This window comes from Myxocyprinus asiaticus, chromosome 25 (genome assembly GCF_019703515.2).
Source record: "Myxocyprinus asiaticus isolate MX2 ecotype Aquarium Trade chromosome 25, UBuf_Myxa_2, whole genome shotgun sequence".
Taxonomy (NCBI): Eukaryota; Metazoa; Chordata; class Actinopteri; order Cypriniformes; family Catostomidae; genus Myxocyprinus; species Myxocyprinus asiaticus.
The window spans coordinates 20,073,586-20,079,585 of NC_059368.1; positions in this window are offsets into that span (position 1 = coordinate 20,073,586).

Consider the following 6,000-nt stretch of genomic DNA (forward strand, 5'->3'; position numbering starts at 1 on the left):
TGATGTGTTGGTGGTATTTTGGTGCAATTGATTTAAAATTGGCTTTGTTAAAGTCCCCGGTCACAATGAATGTGGCTTCAGGGTGTGCGGTTTCCTGCTTGCTTATACTCCCATACAGTTCCTTGAGTGCCCGGTCTGTGTTGGCTTGTGGCGGGATGTACACAGCAGTGATAATGACCACTGTGAATTCCCTCGGTAGCCAGAATGGTCGACACAGAAGCATGAGAAATTCCAGATCAGGAGAGCAGAAAGACTTGATAGAATGTATGTTCCTCAGATCACACCAGGATTTGTTGATCATAAAACATACACCACCACCTCTGCTTTTACCTGAGAGGTCTTTCGCTCTGTCCGCTCAGTGCACGGAGATCCCCACGAGTTCGATGGCTGAGTCTGGAATCTCAGCAGACATCCAAGTTTCTGTTTGGCAGATAATGCAGCAGTCCCTCGTCTCTCGTTGGAAAGAGATCTGCGCTCTCAGCTCACAGAGCTTGTTGTCCAGAGACTGAATATTTGCCATGTCTTACTCTGATGAGAACGCCGGCTCTATTTCCCCTTTTCCTTCTGCGTTTCTGTGGCTGGGCTGCCCAGACAAAGGGCTCCGCTGGCGTGTTTGTAAACAGCGGGTCGGCATTGAGGTATTTAAAGTCTGTTTTTCGGTGTGCTATTGCAGAACCAATGTCCAAAAGTGTTTGTCTGTCATAGACAATAAGGCAGACAACATCCAAGACAAAAAAAAAACATAGAATTGTAAAAAAAAAACAAACAAAAAACTGCAGTGTTGTGTCAGAGCTCGCAATGCGGCAGCCATACTCGGCGCCACAGCGCTCCATAAAGGCGCTCACTTGCACCATCGAGTCAGATTTTCTGTTCTTCAGTACATGATCTCCGCTGGCCGATCACGTCAAAGCAAGGATCATTATTATTCTCCCTTTTGAATGGCAACACAGGATGGAATTTAGGAAGTGCTTACCTCCTTGCACGTGATTCGTTGTCTGTGAAGATTCCCACGACATGTGCATTGCCTGTCTGGGTTTTTGCCTTGGGGAGGCCGCGTTAGAGGGTTCGGATTGCCCACAGTGTAATTTTATGAATGTCAGGATGCTCCGTGAAAGGTTCGCCTCCTTTGGAAATTCAGTCAAGCTGTGTGCTGGTGCAGACCAGGAGGCCGGTGCGGACGCCAAGGAGATGGGAGTTGAGCAACAGACCGACCTACGGTTCTCTCTGTCACTCTCCCCGGATTCGGCTAGATATTATCTCGTGGAGTTTAAACGGAGGCATTTGCATACTAGCCCTGAGGCCCACACTGTGGTTTCTTTCGGCACTGAGGATGAGGACACCATGTCTACGGCATCGGATTCCAAGGATCTCGAGGATTTCCAGACCTTCGGCAACTTATGTGGAATTGCTGGAGGTTATTTATGGAGTAAGAATTGTTTCTAAGTCAGAGACATATGGAAAGAGATTCACAAATAGAAAGTTTGTTCACAAATAAATTGAATGAGATCCACAAATAAATGTAAGGAGTTTCACAAAATTTTTTATGAATTCACAAATAAAAAGAATGAGATTTACATATATACTGTATGTTAGGAGTTTCACAAAAATAAAGTGAATTCACAAATAAATAAAATGAGATTTGCAAATAAAAAAAATTATTTACAAATATATTTAACTCACAAACACAACTCTGTCCAGCATTCATTTTTGAATCGTGTGCATTTATTTGTGGATCTCTTGCTGTGCATTTGTGGATGACTGCTCACATTTGTGAATTCTGAAACATTTCTTGTACGAGAGCTGCTGGCAATCCACAAATAGGTGGACTCCACCCATCATCTACTCAAGCCAATCAGATAACGGCCACATTACTCAGACCAGTCGTAGCACTTTCTATCTTCAACCAATCACACTTTGTTTTACTATCAGGGCGGGACCAGAGTCACAGCGCTCTCATGAGCATGTAATCAAGCACATACAGATAAGCTCCAAGGCCGCAAACTATAAAGAAATGGACGCCATCAGAGGAATATGTAAGGAATAATTGATGACAGACCGTTAAATTATTGGGGGGGGGGGGTCAGAGTGTTTTCCAAAGATGTTTCAGATAATATAGAAGTTTTATTGATCAAGTGTATCTAGCTTTGATACAGCTCAAGCCTTCGTTGCTAGTTTGAAAATGTCACTTTAGAACTTGCAACGGAGGATGTGCTGATTTTCGGCATTGGAGTAACAAGGTAGTGTGTGTGTGTGTGTGTGTGTGTGTGTGTGTGTGCGTGTGAGTGAGAGAGAGAGAGAGAGAAGGGGAGGGGTATCGTGGTGCTTTCCATTATAGCTATGTGAGGCTGATTAGGGTGAAATACACTGAAACATAAAAAGTTTCACATATTAAGAGTTATTTCAGATAATAGAAACTGTTGTATTGATCAAGTCGCGGGGGGTGCTGCTCTATTTTTTGGTCGCAACACGAGTCTCAGTGTGTGTGTGTGTGTGTGTGTGTGTGTGTGTGTGTGTGTGTGTGTGTGTGTGTGTGTGCGTGTGTATATGTGTGAGCATGTGTGAGTGTATGTACAGGTGCATCTCAATAAATTAGAATGTCGTGGAAAAGTTCATTTATTTCAGTAATTCAACTCAAATTGTGAAACTCGTGTATTAAATAAATTCAATGCACATAGACTGAAGTAGTTTAAGTCTTTGGTTCTTTTAATTGTGATGATTTTGGCTCACATTTAACAAAAACCCACCAATTCACTATCTCAACAAATTAGAATATGGTGACATGCCAATGAGCTAATCAACTCAAAACACCTGCAAAGGTTTCCTGAGCCTTCAAAATGGTCTCTCAGTTTGGTTCACTAGGCTACACAATCATGGGGAAGACCAATCATGGGGAAGACTGCTGATCTGACAGTTGTCCAGAAGACAATCATTGACACCCTTCACAAGGAGGGTAAGCCACAAACATTCATTGCCAAAGAAGCTGGCTGTTCACAGAGTGCTGTATCCAAGCATGTTAACAGAAAGTTGAGTGGAAGGAAAAAGTGTGGAAGAAAAAGATGCACAACCAGCCGAGAGAACCGCAGCCTTATGATTGTCCAGCAAAATCGATTCAAGAATTTGGGTGAACTTCACAAGGAATGGACTGAGGCTGGGGTCAAGGCATCAAGACACAGACATGTCAAGGAATTTGGCTACAGTTGTCGTATTCCTCTTGTTAAGCCACTCCTGAACCACAGACAACGTCAGAGGCGTCTTACCTGGGCTAAGGAGAAGAAGAACTGGACTGTTGCCCAGTGGTCCAAAGTCCTCTTTTCAGATGAGAGCAAGTTTTGTATTTCATTTGGAAACCAAGGTCCTAGAGTCTGGAGGAAGGGTGGAGAAGCTCATAGCCCAAGTTGCTTGAAGTCCAGTGTTAAGTTTCCACAGTCTGTGATGATTTGGGGTGCAATGTCATCTGCTGGTGTTGGTCCATTGTGTTTTTTGAAAACCAAAGTCACTGCACCCGTTTACCAAGAAATTTTGGAGCACTTCATGCTTCCTTCTGCTGACCAGCTTTTTAAAGATGCTGATTTCATTTTCCAGCAGGATTTGGCACCTGCCCACACTGCCAAAAGCACCAAAAGTTGGTTAAATGACCATGGTGTTGGTGTGCTTAACTGGCCAGCAAACTCACCAGACCTGAACCCCATAGAGAATCTATGGGGTATTGTCAAGAGGAAAATAAGAAACAAGAGACCAAAAAAATGCAGATGAGCTGAAGGCCACTGTCAAAGAAACCTGGGCTTCCATACCACCTCAGCAGTGCCACAAACTGATCACCTCCATGCCATGCTGAATTGAGGCAGTAATTAAAGCAAAAGGAGCCCCTACCAAGTATTGAGTACATATACAGTAAATGAACATACTTTCCAGAAGGCCAACAATTCACTAAAAATGTTTTTTTATTGGTCTTATGATGTATTCTAATTTGTTGAGATAGTGAATTGGTGGGTTTTTGTTAAATGTGAGCCAAAATCATCACAATTAAAAGAACCAAAGACTTAAACTACTTCAGTCTGTGTGCATTGAATTTATTTAATACACAAGTTTCACAATTTGAGTTGAATTACTGAAATAAATGAACTTTTCCACGACATTCTAATTTATTGAGATGCACCTGTAAGTGCAGGGAAGACGAGGAGCATGAGGCCGCTTTTCAACCGAAATTGAAATAAATTAAGGATATTATAGAAATTGTTTGTCATTCTTATCCGATGTACTTAACCAATGTCTTCGTTTTAATTGGTTATTTTGTTGTGGTAGCCTGTAGGGCTCTTTGAAATAACTGAAATAATTTGGCGAATTGATATGGAACCGTTATGCGGTCAAGACCTGGAACTACTTCATAGCTGTGTGTTTACTTTAAATATCCTATTAGTTCAGTTAGGAAACTCTATGCAGCGCAGGTCGATGTTCCTGGATCCTGACATGCCTCTTCCCTACCCAATCAGGAGTTGTTAACCCTCTGTCAATTATTTATAAGTAGGCACTCACCTCTACAGTCCAACAGCAGTGGTATATGGTATTTACGGCGGCAGCAGTGCGGTGACACGCAGCGTTCTCAAGGTTCATGCAGTCATCATTTAGCTATTTTCTGCTTGTTTTCCCACCTCCGTGCCTCATCTCGAGCTTCAGACCAGAGAGTGCCTTTTCCCTGGAGGATCAGAGAGCTGATCGAGTATTGTAGGAGATCCTGGAATCCCTATCTGCAAACACACTGAAGGAAACGTCATCTTCCGGGCACGCCCGAGCCTATTAGGCCGAGTGTTACATCTTAAAGGTGATGTCAGCCTACCCACACTGCCATTAAATGCAACATATAAATGAATGTTTTACATGCAGATATCACCGAGCCCCTATAAAGGGAGCTTAAGTTTATCTAAATATCAGAACCGGGATATCGGCAGATTCTAGTTTGCTTAGATTAGTGGCTTTAATAAAAAAATGTAACAAAAAAAGCCTTGCACACACTGGTTATTAGGTCAAGTAGTGTAAATGCTGTTTACACATAGTCTTTTGGTCACTAGATTTAAACCCAACTTAAAAAAAATTAAATAAAAAAAAATTAAAAAAATTTAATATATTTATTCAAGAATGTCATTTTTTGGGGGTGTAAATTTTGTGTTCAGCATCAGCTGCATATCTCAACAGCAGCAGTGTATTGTGTACAGTGTATCGAGCAGTGTGTTAAGCAGCAGCAGCTCTACTTCGAGAGTTGTCCTAACTGAAATATCCTATTAGTTCAGTTAGGAAACTCTATGCAGCACAGGTCAATATGCCCAGTTCCTGACATGCCTTTTCTCTAACCAATCAGGAGTTGTTAACCCTCTGTCAATCATTTATAAGCAGGCACTCACCTCTACAGCTTCAACTACAGTTCAACAGCAGCCAGCTCCCCCCATCTAGATCTGCTTATGTGGTGTAACTCTTGTGTTCAGCATCAGCTGCATATCTCAACAGCAGAAGTGTATTGTGTACAGTGTATCGTGCAGTGGATTAAGCAGCAGCAGCTGCTTGCGTAAGCAGATCTAGTCCACCAAGACCAAACCTACTCTCAATAACATTTATACTGTGACGAGGCAGGTGAGGAATGAGGATCTAAATGCAGCTTTTAATGAAACAAAAGATAAACAATGAACTTAGAATAAAATGAAACAAAACACAGGGAACCAGGCACAGAACATGACAACACATGTGAAGACTGACAAAGAAACTAGGGGAAACAAGGTCTTAAATACACAAGGGCAAACAGGGGAATGAGGAACACCTGGGGAAAACAATCAGGGGAAAACCAATCATGTCAAGTAAAACTACAAAGGACTACAAAGCTAACAGGAAACAGGAATGGGGAACTAAAGAGGAATTTCAAAATAAATGTCTAAGCACAAAAACAGGGAATACGTGACAGAGCCCTGCTTTTAAGGAGTGGATTCCAGATGCTCAACAAAAAAAAAACATTGT